This window comes from Macrotis lagotis, chromosome 2, assembly GCF_037893015.1.
Source record: "Macrotis lagotis isolate mMagLag1 chromosome 2, bilby.v1.9.chrom.fasta, whole genome shotgun sequence".
In the NCBI taxonomy this organism is placed as follows: domain Eukaryota; kingdom Metazoa; phylum Chordata; class Mammalia; order Peramelemorphia; family Peramelidae; genus Macrotis; species Macrotis lagotis.
In genome coordinates, this window is record NC_133659.1 from 342,664,917 (window position 1) to 342,689,366 (window position 24,450).

The following is a 24,450-nucleotide window of genomic DNA, read 5'->3' on the forward strand; positions in this document are numbered from 1 at the left end:
TTTCTGGCCAGGGCCCGGGGAATCCAGGGAATCCGGGGAGTACTGGGAGTCCAGTGATGCAGGCCTGGGCCGAGCTGGACAGAAGCAGTGGGAGAGGCCAGATGGGTGAGGATGAGCCTGGGCTGCTGCAGAGGACAGAGAGGTGGGGAGGCTGGGCACCGCCACCCCAAACTCAGCCACTGGCCTGGGGGAGGCATCAGCCTTCAAAGGGGGGCAGGAGCCGGGAGGCCCAGGACCCAGGCCCTTCCCCTGTTTGGGCCTTGGGGCCTCCCGGGTGAAATATACAGCTCTGCCAGGTGGCTCTCCTGAGGCTGGACTTTCCTAAAGCCTGGAGGTTGGGGGTGCCCAGGAGGTGGGGTCCTAGGCCCCCCTTTTCTCCTCCCAGCAAGCATCTTGCTAATTTTATGGACCATTTTCACATGGAGATGAGGCGACTGAGGCTCCCCCCTGCCGCCCCCCACCCGCTTTCTTCCAGACTCCATTGTCCGCACGGCTTGCTGAGCAGAGACACTGGCTGCATTATGGGCCCCCCCAAGGGCCGGGCCTGCAGAAGCCGTCCCGGTGGCCCCGAGCCAAAGTCGAGGTTACCACGAGGTTAGGCCGTCTGCCGGCCCCCACGTCCCCACAGCCCCCTCGAAGGGAAACAGAAGCTGCCTTGATGGGCCCGCTGCAGACACAACCACACCTGTTCCTCCTCCCCCGCCCCCGACCGGCAGCCCCCGGTCCTATTTGAAACGCTGCCCTCGTTCCATCTCCATTCAGCGGCCTCCGTCTGCAGCCCCTCCAGAGGCCCGGGCCCACAAAGGCGCTTGGTGGGCGATGCCTCCCGGGAATGTGCAGGGAGGGCTAAAGAAAGTCGGGGCAACAGATGTCAGCGGGTTTCTGCCAAAGGCCCCTTGCCAAGCCCCGATGCCAGAGCCCTCAGCCTGGTCCCCTGACCCAGCCTCCCTTTGTCAGGTCCTGCCTGGGCAGCGGTGCCACATGTAGTCTGGGAACAAGGTGGGCATGGGATGCCCCCTGATAGGCCCGTTCTGCAAGCAACAGATAGGAGGGGGCACTCCTTGAATAGGTGGGACAGGGTGGGCACAGCCCCAGCAGGAAGTCAGAGGACCCAGGCCTTAAATCCAAATGGTATTCCTCCCTCACTGGCCATGTGGCTTGTTGTGAACCTCAGTTTCCTCATTTGTTCGGAGAAGATTCTTTTTCAGTTCCAAGGCCCCTCCCAGCTCGGACATGCCCCTTTGGGAGGTCTCTTCCAGCCCCCATAGTCTGTTCTAAGATTCCTCCCAGCTGTGACTGGGACTGTTGGCATGGGCAAAGTCTAAGAACAGGGGAATTGGAACCACGAGTTTTACCTTTTCCAGGGGAGCCCACAGACTCAGACTGATCCCTGGTTTTACCAAGTTGACCCAGCTTAGAAGGGGCAGAGGTCAGGGGCAGATTGTTCTTTGCCCTTGTATCATCTCTGGTGATCTTGAAGTCAGGAGGCCTGGGTTCTAGTGCCGCTGCAGACGTGGACAGGTTGTGTGACTCCAGGCCAGTCACACTTCCTGGGAAGGCTCCAGAACCTGGGTCTTCTGGTCCCTAGACTGGAGCCCTTTGGGGTCCCTCTCCCTGAGTGTCTGGATCCGTTGTCTTGGGTGGCCTCTTTTAGGACATTTGCTCTCGTTGCTCCTCACTCATGGGAAACCTTTTGGGGGGTGAGGGTGGGGGTGGTAGAATGGGTCTCACCTGCCCACCACGAATGCTCAGGTTTTACCCTGGAGGGCTCAACCTTGACCACGGCCTAGATTGGCAGCTTTCTAGGGGATGGGGGGAAGCCGTGTGAAAGGTTCCAGGTTAGAGGCTGGAATGGTCAGGCGTGAGTAGACTCAAGCCCCTCAGTTTCCTCTTGTCGTCAGAGAAGAGAGCAAGGGTGTTCTCCCCGGCCTCCTCTGATGAGCCAGAAATGACCATTGGCCTCAGGCAAAGGGGGCTTAGGTTGACTGTGGGTGGGGGACAGCATGTGCCAGTCTGGTGGCCAGGGGGTCCTTGGATCCTGGGGCCCCGAGGACTTTGCCTGTCTAGAATGCTAAGTAAAGGGGGGGTCAGTACTGCAGATGCTGCCATCCATGGGCACAGCCTGGGAGGGCTGGCCACCATCCCCCTTCAACCTTTCTCTCCATCTCTTCCCCTTTCCAAGACCAGCCTGGGGCTGTGGTTGCCAAATGAAGGACTCTGGATTTTATCCCTAGGTAATGGGGAGCCACAGCAAGTTCCCAAGGGAGAGGGGGAGGTGAGCAGAGCCCCAAATCGTGGCAGTGACCATCAGTGGATGCGGGAGGATCGGTGAGGCCGCTGCTGGAATACTTCGGAGAGCCGAGGTGAGGGATTCTTGGGTGTGCGGGAGATGCCAGTGGGCCGGACGGGTCCTGGGGTCATGTCGCCTTTGTGGGAGATGTACTCACTGTCAACTCCTCCACCATTGTCCTTTGGAAAGAGTACTGGGGTCAGGGATCGGGGGTCAGGTCCCACCTCTTCCTCTCATGGAACTTAGACTCAGTTTCCCCATCTGCTAAATGAATTAGTCCAGATGACTTAGTTGCTAAGATTTTCTCTAGTGCCAGGCCCACCATCCTGTATGGAGCCAGGAAGCAGGCAAGGACTGGGGTGGGGGGGAGGGACGCGTGAGCACAAAGGAACTTTGAAAGGAACTGCTGAAAAACAGATGGGAATCCATTTGTCAAAGGAGGAGGGGGAGTCCGTCTGCCTGCCCCAGGAAAAAATGACCTCAGAAGCATTTCTTTTAAGTCTGACCTGAAATGGCCTCCCAGTCCTCCCAGAAGCAGCGGGCTGTTCTGGGAAGCTCCGCTCGGCCCGGCTGTCTGGGGGACGGGGCTGAGGCCCTGGGTCCAATTCACTCAGCTCCGGGGGGCAGGCGCTGACATTGGCAATTCAGAAAGTCAGGAGGCAGCTACGCCACGGGACCAGGGTTGGCAAGAGGGCCTGGAAGGCCAGCCACTCACTCTCCAGGGCTCTCCAGGGTGGACTGGACGTGAGGCCTTCGGACCCAGAGAGACCAAAGGCGCGTCCACCGACTCATCCAAGAGGCCTAAGCTCTGACCTAGGTGCACTGGCCCCACGGAGACTGAGAGCCAGTCAGACGGATACGCTCACACGGAGCGCAGTATCCATGCCTCATTTTCCCTTTTACCAGATGAATGGAGTGGGCAATATTCCCTGTTCAAAGACTCTCTGCCAACTCTGCCATCCCTGTTCTAAGCCCCCCCCCCCAAGTTCTGACAGACTGGGTTTGGGAGTTAAAATGTTGCTAAGATGCCAGTGGTGCGGTGGAAGGAGAAGTCAGGGACCCGGGTTTGAATCCTCCCTCGGACATGGAGTGCCTGGTTCCCTTGGTAACCCATCCTGTCAGCCTCCCGGGGTTCTTGGGCTGGGCCCGACCCCCTCCTCCTCTCTCCACCGATCTTTGGTGACACCTAGCGGACACTGTGGGCCTTGCCTGCCGGTGCTCCCATCCTGCTGAGCACATGGGTGCCATCCGGGCCACCCTTGGAGTCTGCTGTTGCTGAGACTCACGCCAGCCCTCAGCCGGGTCCTTTGCCCAGCCCAGCCTCACCCGGCCGTGTGGAGTCATCATGTTCTTCCAGAGATCGGCACCCAGGACTGCCCCTCCTTATCCTTGAGGAGACCAGGGCTCCGGCTCCAGGCCTAGGGTTTCCTCCCCCCTGGCCTGACCTCCCATTCTTGTCTCTCGTGGCTGGATGCAGCGTGGCCGATAACCTGTTGGGACCGGAAAGCCAGGCTTGCAGTGACCCCGAGCCCGGTGCAGAGTTAACCTTCTCCCCTGCCCTTCCCACCCAACCCCCAGTATACACCGCCTCTCCATAAGATTCTCTCCTCCTCCACCCAAAAGATTCAGAGAAAAACGAAGCCTGGGCCTGCCCTCTGAGACGCCAGGGATCTCAACCTTTGAGCCACGTGGCATCTCCTCAGGCCTCTGAGCCGCTTTCGCTGCAGAGCTCTGAAAGGATGGCACTAGGAGGCCTCTGCCTACCTCAGACTTCCAGGTTCCTGCCTCCTGGGAGGTTCCAACCTTGAGCCATAGGCTAGGCTTTCAGAGCCACATCCTTGGTCCTCCCCAGGAAAAAAGGAAATAGGGCACCCTGGCGACAAGGAGCCCAAGGATGCTGAGCCCAAAGCCCTTGGCAGCGATCCCCAAGGGCCAATTGGAGCTTTCTGAAGACTCCAAAGCTGAACTGACTCCACCAAGGTAACCCAGGATTCCAGGGGAATCGGTGGCCCAGAAATTCCTCCATCTCCTCCCTCCGCCACTCGGCCAAGGCTGTCCTTGAAGTGGGATGCCCCAGAGACCTTGGGCATCTGCCCTCATAATGGCACCTCCTCCTCAGGGTCCCCCTTGAGCCTGTATGCCCAAGCACCCTCTGGAGGACCAAAGTTCTGGTCGGGCACCACTCTTGTGAGAGTAATCCCTCAGACTCCATTCACGGACCAAAGAGAGAAGCCCATTGAGAGCTTTCTGCTTGGGGCTCACTGGAGGCCAAGAAACCCATCAGGGCTTAGGAGGTGAAGCGAGCATTGCCTTGGTGGATGAGGGTCCACCTGGGGCTTGTTTCATGAAGAATGGTAACTGCTATGTCCATGGCACTGTCCTAGTAAACCAGAGCTCAGGAGCTCACCCGAGGCATGAGTTTTACTTGGGTTATAAGGCCAGGCTGGACTCAGCCCTTGCCATGACTCCTGGCCACCACTTTGTGCCCTAGGCCCAAGAGGAGCACCAGTGATAACATTTCCCTGGCTCTTCCCTCCCACTCACCAGCTCCTGGGGACCCCAGCTCTGTGTTGGTAACAATTTGGGGATCACTTTGCCAGGACTAGATGCCAGCTACACTGGAGAAGACCCCCCCCAGACAAAAGATAGGATTGGAGAAGCAGTTAGTTATCCTGGGGTTTGTCCCCAGGGTCCAAAACTGGGGTGAGGCTCAAGTGAGAAGGGCTGGGCCCTAAGTGGGCAGCTCCCCACAGACCTTGATCCATACCAGCGGCCATTTCCTAATCTGGAAACAGGTGCTTTGTCATGGACAAAAGAAGTCATCGGGAGATGGAAATATCATGTTCTTTCATCTGTTTCACTGGAAAGCCAACTCTTTTTTTTTTTTTAGGTTTTTTGCAGGGCAGTAGGGTTGTGGCTTGCCTAAGGCCACACAGCTAGGTAATTATCAAGTGTCTGAGGCCACATTTGAACTGAGGTCCTCCTGATTCCAGGGCCGGTGCTCTATCCAGTGCAGCACCTTGCTGCCCCAAAAGCCAACTCTTGCCAAGATTATTTTTTGTTTTTTCCTTCCTTCCTTCCTTCCTTCCTTCCTTCCTTCCTTCCTTCCTTCCTTCCTTCCTTCCTTCCTTCCTTCCTTCCTTCCTTCCTTCCTTCCTCCCTCCCTCCCTCCCTCCCTCTTTCTCTCTTCCTTTCTTCCTCTCTTTCATTTATTCTTTCATTCTTCTTTTATTCTTCTTTCCTTACTTACCTCCCTCTTTTTCTCTTTCTTTCTCTTTTTCTTTCTTTCTTTCTCTCTTTCTTTCTGAGACAGGGACTTTGAGGGCAGGCATTCTGTTTAATATTTAAAACAACTCTGGTTATCAGCCAAGGAAAATTTTGCTGCTTTGTCTGAATCAAAATATTAATGTTTGGATTGAACTAACAGCCTAGAGAGGCCATGTGACAAAATCTGCCTGGATCCCCACATGCCCAGGAGGCTGGGTTTCCAGCTTGGCTTCTCCCCTGTTCTGATGTTCCCTGACTAGTGAATCCAGGGCCTTCCCTCTGATTCCTGATTTCCCATCATGGGGAGTGGCCCAGAGACGTTGCCTTCATGCTTGAAGAGTGGACTGTGCCCAGAAACATCTGTTCTGACAGCAGGGTCTGGTCTTGACCAGAATTGTCCCTGACTAACCAGACTCTTCTAGAAAAGAACCCTGGGTCCAGCTTTAAGATCAGGAGGTGGGGGTGGGGTGAAGGTGCTCCTGTTTATGAGAGAAAGAAAAGCAGAGAACAGGTGATCCTGGAGCTGGAAGGGACCCCAGAGGCCCTGATTCAATCTGCTCATTGTACAGATGAGGAAACTGAGTCCCAGAGAGGCTAAGGGAATTGCCCAAGGTGAGGTAGTGTCAGGAACCTGGACTCCAGCTTTAGTACTTTTTTTTTTTTTGCAAGGCAACGGGGTTAAGTGGCTTGCCCAAGGCCACACAGCTAGGTAATTATTAAGGGTCTGAGGTCAGATTTGAACTCAGGTCCTCCTGACTCCAAGGCCGGTGCTCTGTCCACTACACCACCTAGCTGCCCCTAGTACTTTCTTACTAAACTATTCTTAACCCAACCCATTTATTTTATAAATAGGGAAACTAAGGCACAGGAAGGGTGCCACATTCAGACTCACAGAGCACATTAATGGCCAACCCAGTCATGGGAAGCTGTGTTTTGTTTGTTACCTTCCTGCTATTACCAAATACATGGCAAATGGAGGGTTCGAGCGGGAAGAACCCTTTGGAAACCTCAGAGATAGCTCAAGTGTCCCTGGTAAGCCAAGGGTCCTCATGGAGGTCAAGTCCCAGTTCACTCTGCTATAATCCAGCCTTCTGGGCATCCTTGGGTAACTCCTCCTTCCTCGCCTCAGCTTTAGCCTTCAGTTTCTTCTCTTGGCAAATAAGAATCGTGAACTCGCCCAGCCCTCTTCCTCCAGATGGGCTGTAAGGATCAAGATGGAGGGTGTAGCCCCAGTTTCCTCAGTTGGAGAGTCTCACAGAACACGGATCCATTGATTGGTTCATTCATCAAGTGGGCAGAATGTAAAGGGATCTTGGCACCCTCTAGTCCTACCCACCCCTGGTCCCTCTGGCCTCCTCATGCTAGGAGACCTCCAAGCACCCGGAGCTCTCCTGAGGTAGCTGAGATCCCCCAGCAGCCAAATGGCTCCCATTGGGAGGTGTTCTCCCTGGCCTTGTCCTAGGTCTGTCTTGTGAGTTCACGTGTTCACTCCCCAAAGCACCTGTCCCTGACCAGGTTCCAGTTTCTCAGAGACCCCGGTAGGCAGGCAGCCGATCTGCAAACATCTAGGAAAGGATCTCCATGCCCCAGACCCTGGACTTCTCCTCCCTGGAGAGAGACAAAGACAAAGTGAAACACTGCCCTCTGGAAGCTTCCATTCTACTTAGGGAGACAGCACATGGCTAAAAGTACAAAGTCTTTTGCAAGGTACAAGATACCAAATGGTATCTTGGTTGGGGGAGAGCTCAGAAAAGAACTCCTGGGCAGGGTGAATTTAAAGGGGGGCCCTCCCCCCACCTCTGGAGGCCTGAATCACACCCCCCTGGGGAGTGGGGCCAAAGGCTGCTCTCGGCAGAGCTTCCCTGCGGCTCACCAGCTGTCCAGTGTTTTTCCTTCCAGGCTTTCCAGCACCCCAGGACAGAGAACCAGCCATCACCCAGTTGGAGAATGACTACCCTTTGGGGTGAGGTAGTAGGTTGTATAGTTTGGGGGTTGCTCCCTCTGTCTGTGAGATAACTATACAGTCTACTGTCTTTCCCGAAGTGGCTGTGACATCGCCGCTGGAGAGTACCTGGAGAACCTCGTTGGCTGTGCCAGGGTCTGAGGAAGGGTGGGGAGGTCCATCAGTGTACAGGATGCTGGAGAGAGGGTGGCCAAGGGCTGGGGGCTGGGCTCAGAGGTTCCTTCTTCTCTCAGGATGCCAGCCCTTTCTTTGGGGAGAGTGAAGCTCAAGGTCACTGGGGTAGGACTGGGGAGGGGGCAGCCATCTCTGGGTCTTGCAGACCCCACCCCAGGGTCCAACAGCACACTTGGCCATTAGGAATTTTCTTACTTAGAATCCCAGGCTCAGGGGTACATAGGAGATATTCCATCTAGGTAGTGGCCTGGGACCTGGGCCTTTGGGGCAGGGCTTCAAGAGGTGGTGATGGAGGAAATGGGGCTGGAGACTAGGAGAGGGCCTCAGCTTTCTGGGGCCCACCAGGGTTTGAGGAGCCCTTTCCTCAGGCTCAGGGCCAGCTTCTTGTACCTGAAAGAAAACCTGCATGGTCACTGCCTCGGATAGGCTCTGCTCAGCGCCTTGGCGGGGTGAGGTAGTAGGTTGTGTGGTTTCAGGGTAGTGATTTTGCCCCAATCAGAAGATAACTATACAACCTACTGCCTTCCCTGAGGGGTTGCCTCAGTACGACTGGCCCACCAGACCCTCATGGTAGCCTGACCCACCCACTACAACCCCACCTGGGCCTTCCCAACTGCTCAAGGCTCCTGCCTCTTGAGAAGGATGGCAGGGTACCCACTAGACCCTGGGGTGAACTTTCTCTTCTCCAGCCCCCAAGTCTTTGTCCAAGGCTGCTCCCTTGGTGACTGGGCCATTGGGTGGGCTCAGACTTGGGTCAATAAACTCTATTCTAATGGGAATGAGGGTGGACTGAGCTTCATTTTCCTTCAGCTTCATGAAATATTGATCCACTTGGGTCCCAGAATGGCTCATTCTTGGGATGAGGACTGGGCAATTCCAAAGCTCCAGTCTGTGTCCAAGCATGGGCTCTGTGTGTGGACAGTATCATATGCATGTCTATGTGGAGAGTATCTGTGTGGTTGGAACATTTGGGGTACCAGTGCTGCAGGCTTCTCACAGCTCCATTCACACATGAGAAATGTGATCCCCGAGAGCCAGCTTCACTCTGAATGTCCAGATCAAGGACATGAAGCAGATTTGAACCCAGGTCGTCGTCCTCTTCTTCTGCCCCATGGCACCCAGTGACAGGATGCTACCGACCTTTCCTGGAGCAGCAGAGCCCCACCTGCTGATGGGGCTCTCCTGACAAATCATCCCCTTGACCCTTCTGACCCCATTGTCCCTCCTTCCTCCTCTCCCTTCTGCCCTGAGGTCAGTGTCTCAGAATAGGGGGATGAGCAGCAGCCGGGCAGCCTTTGGCTTCAGTTGGCTCCCACAACCAGCCCTGCCTCGTTCTTGTAGGGGAGGACCTTGCAGCCCAAGGCAGAGCTGCCACTCCAACGCTGGTCTTCTGCTGCCTTCTGTGCTGCATGGATGGACAGCCCTCCTTCCCGTGTGGGGCTTCCAGAAGCCTTGCTCCAAGTGCAAGGGTTTCTATGGAACCAGAGACACTCAAAATCACCTCCTTGCTTTGGTTTCCCAGCCCCAGGGTAGTTCAGAGTCTGTGAGGATCAAGGAACCAGGAGACCAGAGCTCAATCCCTTCACTTGAATGAGGAGGAAACTGAGGTCCAGGGAGAGAAAGTGATTCAGCCAGGGTCAAACCGGGAGAAGGGCATCTCCTGCCTGCTGCTCTCTCCTTCCAGGTGCGGTCAGCAGGGGGCTCCCACTGGCCCTGATCCTCAACAGTGGCCATGGATATCTGGCCTCTGCCATCTTCCATCACCTCTAAGCTGAGCATGTGGTAGAACCTGTAGACCAGCAGCAGACCCTTTCACATCAGGTCAGAGCAGCCTCCCAGCTCTTCTCCAAAAGAAAAGCAATCCTATTGTACCCAAGCTTCTAGACAACACAGGCCTGCTAACCCACTCTCATCATCCATTCTGGTCCCCTGCTCACAGGGCAGCTCTTTATCTCCAGCCTGTCTTTGATTTAGAGTTAGAAGGTACCTTAAACAAAAAGGTCTTTTTAATGTTGATCCATCCCTATTCCTTCCCTGTGCTATCTCAGCCTCATATTGAGTCACTGCAGTCCTACACACTCCCAAAGACTTTGTCCCTATGGTCAGCAAACCTCTGAGAGCCAGGCTTGCCAACAGCGATGCTCCTTGGAACGTCCCCCCCAGCACTAAAGCAGTGGTGGGATGTGGATGAGAGTCTAGGAGAATGCAGGAGGTCTTAGCCTTAGCCTGGAACCCTCTCTAGGTCAGAGAATACAGGATTCTACCCAGAGTGGTGGGACAGACCCTTCCCAGAAGTGTGCAAATGGAGAGGCCTGTCCTCCCAAGGCCCTGGGGTCTTCCATCCAGAGGCATGAACCATCCACAGCCTTATCAAAGCCTAGGAGGGGAGGCAGCATGGGAGGCCCAGACTGGGAGGCCAAAGCCTTGGGTTCTAACCATTGCTGTTCTCTGGGCCAGAGTGTCCTGCTCTGAAGAATGGAGACCCAAAGATCTGAAAGTTACCTTCAGGATCCTAAGGGCTCCCCCAGATCCAGAGTTCTGTGTCCTAAGGTTTTTTTTTTATATATTTTTATTTTTTGTACAAATGTACATTACTAAAATATTCTTGTTTAAGAGTAAACATAATACCCCCCCAAATATAGACCCTCATGAGCAATAAAGTAAAGAAAAAAAATTCAAATTAAAAATAAAAATAAATACTAGGGGCAGCTAGGTGGCACAGTGGTGCATCCTAAGTTTTAGGTCCCTTTCAGGTCCGACCTCTAGGTGAAAGACCTTTCCAGCTCAGACTAGGACCAAGGCTGTCCTACTTCGGAGGTCCTAGGTGGGGTCCCAAGTGGAGAGTGGCCCCTGGATGGTGGTACTGATCCCTGCTTCCCTGGCTCGCCTCTGATCCTTCTCCTCTCCAGGTCAAACACCTAGCCCTTTGCTTTCTCCTAGGAGGCTCGGTCTTCTATTTCCCCACCATCTCCATCACTCTCCTTCTGGGGAGGGCGAAAGTCAATACTTGAAGCAATAAATATTTTTTAAACACCTACTGTATACTTGATGCAATACTGATACCTGGGGAGGTAAAGATAAAGCAGCCTTATTTCAAGGAGCTCCCACTCTAAAGAGGACGGGGCTGGGAGACTGGGCGTCCATGATTGAAGGGTAAGAGCCGCGCTCAGTGTGGTGCCCAGCTTGTATGCCAAGGCCAGGCAGGGCTGAGAGGGGTGGGACTTTCTCTTCCTCCTTCCTGTTTGCATCTGGTTCTTTGCCAACTATGGCCAGAGCTGCTGCTGCTCCACTGGAGTGTTGGACCTATGACTGGAAGGATCTGAGATCAAATCCATCTTCAGACACTTCCCAGCAGTGTGACCTGGGCAAGTCACTGAAGTGTGTTTGCTTCAGTTTCCTCAAATGTTAGGTAATAGCAGCATCTGCCTCTCAGGACTGTTAGGAAGATCAAATGAGATAATTTCTACAATTTGGCACATACTAAGTGCTCCCTCAGGCCCCTCCTCTGGTGGGGCCCTGGCTTGACGTGGGCAGCCGTGAGGTCCTCTTTGGGAAGGAGCAGGGGTGTCTGTGGGGAAGGTGGTGAAGGAAGAGGGTCTGGTGCCATCCTGTAATTCCCACAGATCACCAGGGACAGGCTCCCAGGTATTTGGCACTCCCCTCCTTCATCCTAGCACAGCTTCCCCTGAAAAGAGATGGGTCCAGCAGCACCTCCTGGATGGTCATCCATACCAACAGAGAACTTAGAACTGGAATGGACAGTGGAGGAGACTGAAGCATGGAATAGAAAATGACTTGGCCAAGGTCACACAGTAGATTAGCAGCAGAAGTGGGCTGGCCCATGACCCTTAGGTGGCCATGGGAGTGGGACTTGGAATCTAAGTGTCATGGGGTCAGCAGGAAAGTGAACTACCATCAGAAGCCAGTGTCAGGATAACAGACCTCTGCCGTGCCCCTCTATGGCTTTGGAACCTCAGCTTTCTCATCCATAAAATGGGGGAAATGATGTTGGTGCAACAAAAGGATCTCTAGACGTGGAAGCCGAGGACCGGGTTCAAATTCCAGCTCTTCCAGCAGCTCTGGGTGACCTTAGGCAAGTCACATGGCTCCTGCTACAGTTTCCTCATCTGTAATATGTGAGGGGGGCCGTCCCTAAGGTCCTTCTTGCTTCAAAGGAAGGAAGGAAGGAGTGAAGGAAGAGAGAGGGAACGATGGAGAGGACGAAGAAGGGAGGGAAGGGAAGGAAGGAAGAAGGAGGGATGGAAGGAAGGGGAAGGAGAAAGGAAGGAAAGAAAATGAAGAGAGAAGGAAGCAAAGAAGGGAAGGAGGGAAGAGGGAAGGAAGGAAACAAGCACATTATTAAGCTCTTACTGCCAACTAGGCAGTCTGCCAAGTGCTTTCCAATATCTCATTTGATCCTCAAAACAAGCCTGGCATTTTTAACTTCACTTTACAGACTGGGAAACTAAGATAAGACTAAAGTCACACAACTAGTAAGTGTCTGGCTGGATTTGAATTCAGATTTTCTTGGCTCCAGGCTCGGCACTCTATCTACTGCATGACCTAGAAAATAAGAATATGAAAATACTTTGGGATCTATAAAGAAAATCGATCATTTCACCGGATTTACCAGTATTGTGTCACCCTCCCCCCCAAATTGTACTCATACATATGCTATGGTTAGATGAGTGAGATCCACCAGAGGGCAGTTTCTCCTAGTCTCAAAGAGGTCTGCACTCCTAAAATAACAGCTCATGAGCCCAGGGCACTGCCTTCAGTGGTTTGCCAGTAGACACTCCAAGACTACAGCAGAGACATTTGCTAAACTGAGACAGGATAGTCATTGAGGAAGAATTGCAAAACACTTGGTCCAGAAGCTGAGGGGCACATTCTCCCAAATATATACAAAGCATTTCTATTAGTGGAAAGAGTTAGAGCACACTGGAAATGAGGAAGTCCTGTCAGAAAGACATGTGACAAAGTAAGTCAAGTCTCCAGTACTACAGGTCTCTTTAAGGTGTCCTTCCCCTCCTGCTCTCACCAGGGCCCAGGTCCTCTGGTGAGTGAGTCAGCAAGGTTCTTTGGACCGAATCCTCTCTGCATCTGGACTCCTGGAGCTTGGGGCTCTGTCCCCCAACACAGTTGTTTCTCTTTTCTACTCCTGAAAACTGCCTTTGCATTGCCTGTTTCCCTGTTTCAATCTGCCGCCATCTGACGTCCGTCTCGCAGACCCCCCCCACACACACACTCCTATAGACTCACAATCTCAAACATGTCCACGACCACAGTACGCTCACTCCACACTCTCACACATAGATTCACACGCATGCACACCCCTGCACACCCACACACATACCTACTCCAACACATATGTACTAGCTTCAGTGTTTTCTGGAGCCAGGTCCTTGAAAACTACAAAGACAGCAGGACGGATAACCTGCTCTTAATATTTCATTTTAAAATCCTAATGAGACAATTCCAGTCAATAAAGCAATCAGCTTGTTTTTCCCTTCTTTCAGTGCCCTGGGTTAGATTGGGGACTGACCAATGAGGCCTTGATTCTTGGAGCATGCTCAGATGCCCTTCCTATTGGGGCTGCACAGCAGTTTCACTTGGTGCTGATTCGACACGTGGAGCCTGACTACAGCCAAGGTGGTGATGGCTAAGGAGATGCTGGCCATGGAGCCTTCTGATTTGGCTTTGAAATGGACAGCTGGACTGGAGCTGAGGGTGCATTCAGAGGATTTTTCTCTTCTCGGGGAGCTCTGGGGTGGGGGGAACCACTGGGGTTGCTAGGTGGTTTTGGATGGTAAGTGGGTCATCTCTGGTCTTCCTTATGAGGTGAATTAGTCCTCTGAGCTGTGAGTGCCCGGAGAAGTGTGAGGAAGACGAGATCCGTCAGAGACATCTCTACTGGTCATTGAGCTCTAAAGACAGAGAATGTAGCAGCTTCAGCAACGTTGACTCCTCATAACAGAGAGAATTGCTAACTGGGTTCCAGAAAGGCACAGATCCACTGAGCCCAGAGAGCTATAGATGAGCAAAACTGAGTAAGGACTCCTCCAGGGAAGTGAGTTGGGAGATGCTCTGTATCTCAGATGCCTGTGTCTCCTACTGCTCTTTAAGCCCCCCACTTCCCCAAGGACTTTAGGGGTGTCAAGGGGAGTGGATCCACGCCCAGGATGGGGAATTTGTAACTATGAACTCTGTTATATTTTCTCAAAAAAGACTCCCTTTTCTAGAAACTAACAGAGTTGTACTGGTTGGTTGAAATGGGGGAGCATACCAGATGGGGGCTGGTGAAGGAAGATATTAAAAGTCTAAGTCTTCAGGGTTACCCTCTAGTATCCTGAAGGGAGAATACAACTAAGTTGCACTATGGGTGGATAGAGGTCATGAAGACCTGAATTCAAATCCAGTCTTAGATACTTCCTAACTGGATGACTCTGGGCAATGCACTTAACCTTTATCTGCCTCAACTGTATACTGGAGGAAATAAAAGCATCTCTGTCCCAGAGCTGTTGGGAGGTTCAAATAAGAGAATATTTGTAAAGCACTAGTCACAGTGCTCAGCACACAGACGGTGCTTAATAATCATTTGTTCCCTGTCCAGTCCCCAACTTAAAGTGTCAGTCCAGTGTTGGAAGAGAGAGCCAAGGGATGGGGCGGAGCTGGGGTTCAGTACAGCATGTGCTGTTCATGTTTGGCTAAGAAAGATTTGACACAAGCAGGACAGTTTCAAAAGAGCCTGGAAAGACTCAGATGAACTGATGCAGAGTGAAGGGAGCAGAACCAGGAGACCATTGGACCCAGTAACAGCAACATTGCACAGTGTCAGCTGTGAATGCCTCAGGTCTTCCCAGCAATTCCCTGACCTAAGACAGTCCTAAAGGAGGAAGATCTGATACTATCTGAATACAGACTGAAATGGGCTATTTTCCCACTTTCTTTGATTTTTCTCCTTTTATTTCAATCTTTTATAAAAAATTTATTTATCTAAGGCAAGGGGGTTAGGTGACTTGCTCAAGGTCACACAGCTATACAATTTTTTCTAAGTTTTTGCAAGGCAATGGAGTTAAGTGACCTGCTGAAGGTCACACAGCTAGATCATTATTAAGTGTCTGAGGTAGCATTTGAACTCAGGTCCTCCTGACTCCAGGGCCAGGGCTCTATCCACTGCACCACCTAGCTGCCCCCTTATTTGAATCTTCTTTACAAAAAGACTAATATGGAAATGTTTTACATATTTGCATGTTATAAACCATATCTGATGACTTACTGTTTTTGACAATGGGAGACAGAAGGATGAGAGAGTTAGAATTGGGAACTCAAAACTTCAAATAAAAATGTTTAAAAAAGAAAAAAAAAGAAAGACAAGCTATGGGGGAAAACCCCCAGCATTGTAGTCTCCTTGTTAATCCAATTAGGTAAACTGGGCTATTAGGCTGGGGGTAGGGAAGAGTTCTGGGCTGGATGTCAGAAAGACTTGGGTGTGAATTCTGCTTCAGATATCATTAGCTGTTGGAACTTGGGCAAGACACAACTCTGAACCTTAGTTTCGGACTGACTCTGAACTCTATTTTCTAGGCTGGCATGCTGGAACTCCCATTTCATAGGGAACCTTTCTTTCCTGAAATATGGCTGCCACCTTGTGGCCTAAGTGAGAATGGCTAGGAAGGCTGACGGTGAAAACAGGAATGGTAGCTGTAGCCCCATTTCCTGGATTCTACCTCGAGCTGGCAGGTTCTCGGAGGCCATCAGAGCCGACTCCTTCATTTTATAGAGGAGGAGACTGAGGCCCAGGGAGGAGCCAGGGTCATCCAAAATCCCCTAGATGACCAAGAAGAACTAGAATTGGATCTCAGGACCTGTGACAGAGACACTATTCTTTTAACTATACCACAGCCACAGAGTGAAAGCTGAAGGAGCCTTCAAGACTTTCTAGTCCAGTGCCTTCCATTTTACAGTTCTAGAGTAGAGATTCCAAGAGAAGCCACGATTTGCTCAAGGTCATATAGCAAATCAAAGGCATAATGGATTCTGGATCCAGACCTCCTGACTCTCAAAGCAGAAGGACCTGTCCAGTCCAATGCCCTCATCTTTCAGGTAAGGAGATGGAGGACCTAGGAATTTAACAGTCTGGGTGGCCCTGAGCAAGACTCTTCAGCTCTGTCTGAATCAGTTTCCCCAACTGTAAAATGGAGGTAAATATCGTACTTACCTCACAGGGTTGTTGGGAGGATCAAACAAGAAATTATTTGTATAACAGTGTCAGGCATACAGTAAGTGTTTAATAAATGGGTATACCCATCCTTCCTATGCCACTCCCACCCCAAATGTTGCCTGGGTAAAATCAGGCTGACTGACTCCACCACCATGGCTCTTTCCATTGGACTTTTTTTTTTTTTAGGTTTTTGCAAGGCAAATGGGGTTAAGTGGCTTGCCCAAGGCCACACAGCTAGGTCATTATTAAGTGTCTGAGGCCAGATTTGAACCCAGGTACTCCTGACTCCAGGGCCGGTGCTTTATCCACTGTGCCACCTAGCTGCCCCTCCATTGGACTTCTTTGCATTCCTGTTTATTGGGTCGTGAGTTGAACAAAACTCAGGTTCTCAGAGTGTGACTCCAAAGGAGGGTGAGCATAGTGGGTAGTGCTGGGCAGGGCAGGGGAATCAGTACATTCAGGCCTAGTTTTATTTTTTGTTGATTGTCTAAGCTTAAGAAATTGAAGGAGAACCATGTGAAAGATGTGACTTCCAAGAATTTCCAGGGATTCACTGAAAAAAAGTGCAAAAGAAGGTGGCTTAGCCCTACCATATCTAAAATTATATTATAAAGCATCAGTCATCAACACTGTCTGGTATTGGCTAAGAAATAGGGTGGTGGACCAGTGGAATAGACTAGGTGCAAAAGCAGGAAACAGTTATAGTAATCTGCTGTTTGATAAACCCAAAGAGTCCAGCTATTGGGATAAAAACTCCCTCTTTGATAAAACCTGCTGAGAGAATTGGAAGTTAGTATGGAAGAAACCTAGATTAGACCAACACCTCCCACCTTATACCAAGATAAGATCCAAATGGACACAGGATTTAGACATAAAAAACAATATTAGAAGCAAATTAGAAGATCAAGGACTAGCTTACCTGTCAGATCTCTGGAACAGGGAGCAGTTTATGACCAAGGAAGAGATGGAGAACATCACTAAAAGCAAACTAGATGATTTTGATTACATTAAATTAAAAAGCTTTTGAACAGACAAAACCACTGTAACAAAGATCAAAAGAAATGTAGTCAATTGGGAAACAATCTTTACAACTAATGTTTCTGACAAAGGACTCATTTCTAAAATAGAGCACTGAGTCAAATTTTCAAAAAAAAAAAAAACCCAAGTCAATCCCCACTTGTCAAACGGTCAAAGGATATGCAAACAGATGAGGAAATCAAAGAAATCCATAGCCATATGAAAAATTGCTCTAAATCATTAATTATTAGAGAAATACAAATTAAAGCTTCTCTGAGGTACCACCTCACACCTCTCAGACTGGCCAATATGACCAGAAAGGATAATGATCATTGTTGGAAGGGTTGTGGGAAATCTGGGACACTAGTACATTGCTGGTGGAGCTGTGAACTCATCCAACCTTTCTGGAGAGCAATTTGGAACTATGCCCATAGGGCAACAAAAAATGTGCATACCTTTGATCCAGCAATACCACTACTGGGTCTATACCCTGAAGAGATGATGAAAAAGGGTAAAAACATGACTTGTACAAAATATTCATAGCAGCCCTGTTTGTGGTGGCAAAGAATTGGAAATTAAGTGAATGTCCTTCAGTTGGGGAATGGTTTAGAAAACGTGGTATATGTATGTCATGGAACACTATTGTTCTATTAGAAATCAGGGGGATGGGAATTCAGGGAAGCCTGGGGGAATTTGTGTGAACTGATGCTGAGTGAGATGAGCAGAACCAGAAAGACACTGTGCACCCTAACAGCAACGTAGGGTGATGATCAACCTTGATGGACTCACTCATTCAACAGGGCAACAATCGGAGACAATTTGGGGCTTTCTGCAAAGGAGAACCCCATCTGTAGCCAGAGAAAGAACTGTGCAGTTTGAACAAAGATCAAAGACTATTACCTCCAATTTCGGCGGGGGAGCTATCTCATTATATAATCTTGCAATCTCTTATACTTGATATTTCTTCCTTAAGGATCTGATTTCTCTCTGATCACATTCAACAGATCAGTGTTTACCATGGAAACAACATAAAGACTAACAGGATGCCTTCTGGGGGAGTGGGGGGAGGGAAGCAAGAATAGGGGGAAAATTGTAAAACTCAAAATAAAATCTTTCTTAAAAATCAAAAAAAGAAAAAAAAAGAAGGATGTGACTTCCTTCATTCGAAGAAGACCACAACATCAAGGAGGTGATGCCATGACAAGCAGGTGAGTTGAATTTGAATGAGGGAGAGTGGTGCTAAGTCCCCAGCCTCACTTTCTCCTCTAGAGTCATCTGGGTCCAGCGGCCGCCAGATATGAATCAGGACAACTGGAGACAGCCCTGGATGCAGGGCAATCAAGGTTAAGTGACTTGTCAAGGTCACACAGCTTAGGTGGCAAGTGTCAGAGGTCAGATTCGAACTCCCATCCTCCTGAATCTAAGGCCAGGGTTCTAACCACTGCACGACCTAGCTAACTTACTCATGAACTGGATGTAGTGAGGCAGAGCTTCACCAAGTCTTCAACCTCACTGGCTCCTCCAGTACTCAGAGTCCAATGGCAGGACCAAAGTCAGAAGAACCTGAGATAGCCAGGATGCAGGCTACATGTGGAGTCACCCCCAATGGCAACCCCTTGATACCCAGGGCTCCTCCCTGCACTTGGGCACTTGGGTGCTTTATCCTTAGAGCAGGTTTTTTGGTTCCTTGTATTTTGTAAGATAGTTGGGGGCTTGGGAGCTAGATTTTTTCCCTACAACCTGGCCCAATTTGCTTCTTGCCTTTACGCAGTTTTTTTTTATGATTTCTTGAAATATAGTTCAAAAAACCCCCCAAGTTTTTAAAAAATAATAGTTTTATAGGAATCCAGTCATTGTCTGGACCAGCCTGTTTGTTGGGTTTCAAATGGCACAGGGAGCCATTATGGGGTCATTGGAGGAACTGAGGTTCAGTGGAAAGACCAAGTCAGGCTAACCAGATTGTGCCAACTTCCTGTGTGGTCTTGGGCAAGTGACTGCACCGCTGCATCTTTGTGCCTTCCTCTATAAAATAAGGATAAGATTCCTGCACTTCACAGTGTGGTTGGGAGTACCAGAAAGTGGTTTGTAAATTGTAAAGGGCTGAGCAAAGGTGGACAAATGGGAATTTTATTTTATTGTGGTGATTGTTGAGTGACTGCCCTCTTACAGGGGACAAAGACTTGGTCGAGAAGCAGAAAACAAAATCCCAAATGTAGACTAGGGATCCTGGCCTGAGAGCCAGGAATTTTTTAAATGTATTTTGGAGCTTGTATTTTGATATGATTGGTCTCCTTGGAAATCCCATGTATTACATTTTGTGTCCTTACTAACATAATTCTGAAAAGGGCTCATGGTCTTCATCAGGCTGCCAAAGGGTCCCATGACATGTACTTGGCAAGGAAGTTGTTCACTCATTTTTTCAGTCATATCTGACTCTTTTTGACCCCATTTGGGATTTTTTTTGACAGAGATACTGGACTGGTTTGCCATTTCCTTCTCCAGTTCATTTTACAGGTGAGGAAACTGAGGCAAACAGGGTAAAGTGATTTGCCCAAGGTCATACAGCTAGCCATTATCCGATGCAGGATTCAGAGTCTGGAAGATGAGTCTTCCTGATTCCAGGTGGGCATTCTGTGCAGTGTGCTGCTATCTAGTGGCCATCTGCTCCATCAGTGACTGTTGGAGCCTAAACGTTGGCTACACATTCAATTCTAGAGTGAGACAGGGCCATCCAGAAATGATGGAGATAGGAATGACAACAAATCTCTCCTTAATACTCCTTAAAAAGCCATTATTGGGAAAACTCCATCTCCATTCTGCCTGGGAGTGTATACGAGTGGGGTGAAGGAGATTCTGGCTTAGGACCCTTGGGTTCCCCTGGCCTAGTCTCATGGGCTGCCCCTGCAGCCCTCACCCCTCAGTTTCCAAAATCTGGTCATAGTCACAGAGCTTGGGGCTTCTGAAAAATCCCCTGGTAGGGGAGGGGTGAGTATCCAGAGAGTGTTCAGTTCTCCCTCCTAGAGAACTCTTGGGGCTCCTGGAAAATGAAATGGGAAACTACCAAATTTCACAAGGGCAAAAGATTTTAGAATGTGGAACATGAGGAGTAGACAGTCTGTGAAGTTAAGACAAGGGGTGTCAGAATTAGGATCACTCAGAATATCAGTTCTAGTCCACTTAAAACAGGGGATGTCAGAGATGGGAGGGGTCTGAGAACAGGGATATCATGGGGGAGGGCTTCTCAGACATGGGCCCTGGGTAGAGATAATGTTTGGAGTCTTGTAGGAGGAACAGAGTCCGAGGAGAGTGGGGTCTGAGGAGAGAGGGAGACATGTCTGAGAGATGTTACCAGGTCACTGCAGGAGCTTGGAAGAGCCAGAGGTGAGAGAGGAGGAGGAGTCCCTGCTGCCCTCTAGGTTCAGAGCCAGGGGACTCAGGCTGGGGGTGTCACTTCTGGTGACAGGGGGAGGGGGAGGGGAGGAAGAGGAGGTGGTAATGAGTTTGGGCCTGGTCTCTAGCCCAGGTGTTTTCTCCTTAAGTTATGGAGTTGGCAGTAGTAGCAGAGGGGAAAGATCCACCCAGGTGAATAGGAACTGAGGCCAGCCATCCTTCATCCTTTACCTTGGGCAGTCGTTCTGAGGAAGGGTCCAGATCAGTCATTTGTACTTTAGTCTCTCTGAACCCCAGCCCCAGAGCCTTTCTTCTCTGCCCCTCCTCTCCCCACCAGCTCCTCTTCCCCTTGGGGAGCTCTCCCTGGTCCTTCTTTTTGGAATCATCCTTCATTCTCTGTTCTTACATGAATAATCTGCCCCAATTCCGACCCCCCCATTTTGCCTCCCTTTATATGTTGTCTTCTCATGGAGGAATGGAAGCTCCTTGGTTTTTGTCTTTTACTTGTGTTTGTCAACTCCATCTCTGCCCCGTGTTTCTCTAGTGCCATCCTCTTTTTCCTGATCTTCTACCCCCCCACCCCAGCTGAGGACCAGTCTGTCATGGGACACACCATCAGAAGTATGTTTCTGTCCTCACTCCATGTTGAAAAAGCACAATAACCTCTGAACTTCTCCCCCTGCCCCCAGGAAGGGATTGTGACCTGGAAGGGAGGACTGAAGCTGAGAAGACACAACCTAGGCAAATGGACATGGAACTTGAAGGAGCATTATGGCCAGGGAGGCAAATGACTTCCCTAAGGTCATACATAAAGATGGCAGAATGGAGATTAGAACTCAGCTCCTATGACTAAGCTTGATCCTGTGAACTTTTCCTTGTGCCACTCTTCAGTTTTTTGACTTCTCATCCAAATCTGTACTGGATTCAACATGAGCATAATTATTTGCTAATTAATAAAGAGGTGAATAAGGAGATGTGATGGCTACTGTTCTGAACATAGAATCAAGAAGCCCTGATCCCAAATCCCACCTAAGCTGGTGATTACCTGGGTGACCTCAGCATGCCCCAGCTTGCCTCAGTTTCCTCATCTAGAAAGTGGGGAATTAGGGCACTTGGGAGGATTCAAAGGGAAAACAGATGTTCAGGACTTTGTAAATGACCTCCACCCAATCTCAGGGCAGTTTTAGCTTAAAATGACAATGAAACTTTTAGAGGAGCCTGTAGAAAGAAATACTAGTTATTATATTTTATTAAATAGCAGAGACAAAGCATGAGATTCTGACCCTGATTTCTTAGTGTGACCTGCTTTCACCCCAGACTCTCTTCCTTGTAGGAGCTCTTCTTCAGTGTCCCATGTCTGACTAAGGATTGGAGAGAAGAGGGATTCTGGCTTCTAACTTACCCACTCTCCTTGTTTTTTTGACAGGAGAGAAGGATGGGGAAGAAGCCGCCATGTCCATCATGGCCTTTCCCCAGCTTGCTACACTGGGGCTTTGGGTGAACCCGGGATCCTTCCTCTCAACTAAATTGACCGGAGACTTCTTGACCCACTGGAGCATGTATCACGTCTGTATATTACCTGGAATAACTGCTCCTTCGCTTCCCTTCTCTGGGGGCTGTTTGCTGCCAGGCTGCACAAATGGGTTTCTTTGCTGCATGGGTTCACTTGGTGAGAAGGCGGTCCGGCCTTGTTCGGAAGCCTGGGAGCGCTCCCAGAAAGCATTGCCCTCAGGAGCCCGGCTGGAACTACAAGATTATGTCTCAACCCAGAAATAGTGAGCTGGGACTAGCTCTCTCCGAGGAGGGCCACCCAGCAGGCTCAGGTGGGCACTGCAACCTGACATGAACATTCACTCACACCCACACCACATACATGTACCCCAACAAATACATGCACACAGCACACACATATATGCCATAGACCAAACACACCACATACCACACACACACACACACACACACACACACACACACACACACACCATACACCATACACACCCTTTCCCCTGGCTTTGTGACTTCAGCTCAACCTCTAATCATCTTTCTGTGCAAGGCAAGTCTTGGCTTAACATCCGGCTCAGCTCCAATCACAAGCCACTGGCGGCCAGATACCAGAAGAGGGCAGCAACACACTTTCTGAGGTCTCAACTGCCCACTAGGCTTTAAACAATCTGCCTCTTGGTGCTTTCTAGACTCTCCTCCGACTCTCCCTTGGTCCCAATTTTATACAAGAGGAAAGTGAGGCCCAGAGGTGCGAGGGGCTCTTATTGAACAGAGAAGGTAAACTGAGGCCTTCAGCAGACCTGGTTCCCTTGACCTCTGCTCTCCAGCCCAGGGATCTTTGCGTTGCATTACAGCTGTTGATGGGCAGAGGAGGAGCAACAAATGAAGGGAGCAGATGGGACAGGGAAGGCAGAATGGAGAAGGAAGGAGGGGAGAGGAAGGCAAGGAGCTTGGCTAAGGTCAGAAGGAGGACAGGAGGAGAGAGGAGAGGTGAGAAAAGAGGGGAAGGAAAGCTACAGAAGAATGGAAGGGAGAAGGGAGAACGTAGTGAGGAAAGAAAGGAAGGAGGAGGCTAGCCTTCATCCCTGCAAATGCGAAGCTCCAGGGGCAGGGATCGACTTTGCTTCTGGTTTGTGGAGCCTGGAGCCCGGGCCCAGCACCTTCCATAGGCAGAGAAATGCTTGGTGAGTTGAACTGACTGGCTCAGAAGAGAAAGCCAGGGAAGAGAAGGAGGACAAAGGGAGATCTGGGAAGTTTGTGGGGGGGGGGGGAGAGGAGGGGAGAAGGAAGGAAAGGGGAAAGGCCTTCGTGGGGGTGGAATGCATATATATGCAAACATGCATTTAGGGAAGGTAGGGGGCAGAAAGGGTTGCGGTTAGCATTAGATTTATAGATCCGTATTTATGTTGAGCATCTCCTCCTCCTCCTTCTCCTTTTCCTCCTGTCCCCATACAGCCTGGGTTTGTTTGAGTGAGCATGGGCCTCCCCCGTGCTCATGGCCTCTCTGGAGGCTGGGCCCACCCTGAGAATGGGGCTCAGACATGCTTATTGGGGGAGACAGCCTCAGGAGCGGAAGGAAGGGAAGGACTAAGAAGACAGCACCGAGTCCCTGAGTTTCGGAGCAGCCCTTGCTGCTCCCCTCACCCCGGCTCCCCCAGCCCAAGGAAGGCCTCCGCTGGAGTCCCCAAGGGGCTGCCCTGGGCTGCTGGGAGTGGAGATGGGGCCTGGCTCACCCACCCTCGGGGCTGGAGCTGGGGAGGCTTCGACAGCCTCTTGGGGGGGCTTCACCTTGAGGGACCTGGGCTCCCCAGGGGTTCCTGAAATAGGAGCTCCGGCTTCCAGCCCCAGCTCAGCTGCTAGCGCACTGGGTGGGTGACCGGTAGCACGCCTCCTTTTGGCTAGGGGCCTCAGTTTCCTCCGCTGTTAAAAGAGGGTTCGACCTGCCGCCTCCTGCCCGCTCCAACTTGGCAGGCCGGTCTCTTCGGGCAGGCTCGGCCCTGCCACGGCTCTCTCCGGGCTGCAGGGGGCGCTGTTGGCCCGCGGAGGCCGCTGCTCCCCGCCGAGGCCACCTCTCGACCGGCCTCCGGCACACCTGGCCTCCGTGGTCCCTTCGGCCTCATCCACCGACGGTCGAGCAACCCCCAGGACACTGGGCGGGTCAGAGAGCCTGCAGCCCCCCCCTCCCCGCCCCGGGGAGCCCCGCTTGGCTCTGACTGGGAGGGCAGCGGGATCGGGGGGTGAGGGGCTCCTGCCCCTCCCAGGGTCATCCTCTGGTCTTCAGAGGAGAGAGGCTGGGCACCTCCCAGCCTTGCGGGCCTCCTGTGGAGCCCACCCTTTAAATGACGGGGAGTCATTCCCTGGTGCTCCTGTTCCCAAGGTCTCTCCTCCCAGGGGGCAGGTGTCAAAGGGGCGCGGGAACCTCTCCCCTCCGGCATTCTCTGTTCTGAGACCCCCCCCCCCCCCCAGCGTCAGCCCTAGCTAGTCTGGGTTCCAGGATCCGCCTCAGCGACCCCCACTGGCACCAGCACCAGCACCTTTCCCGGTTCTCATCCGGTCCTTTCTTAGCTCTTTTTCGGCTCAGAACACCTCCCGTGTAAGGAAGGGCCTTCCAGGCTCGGGTGG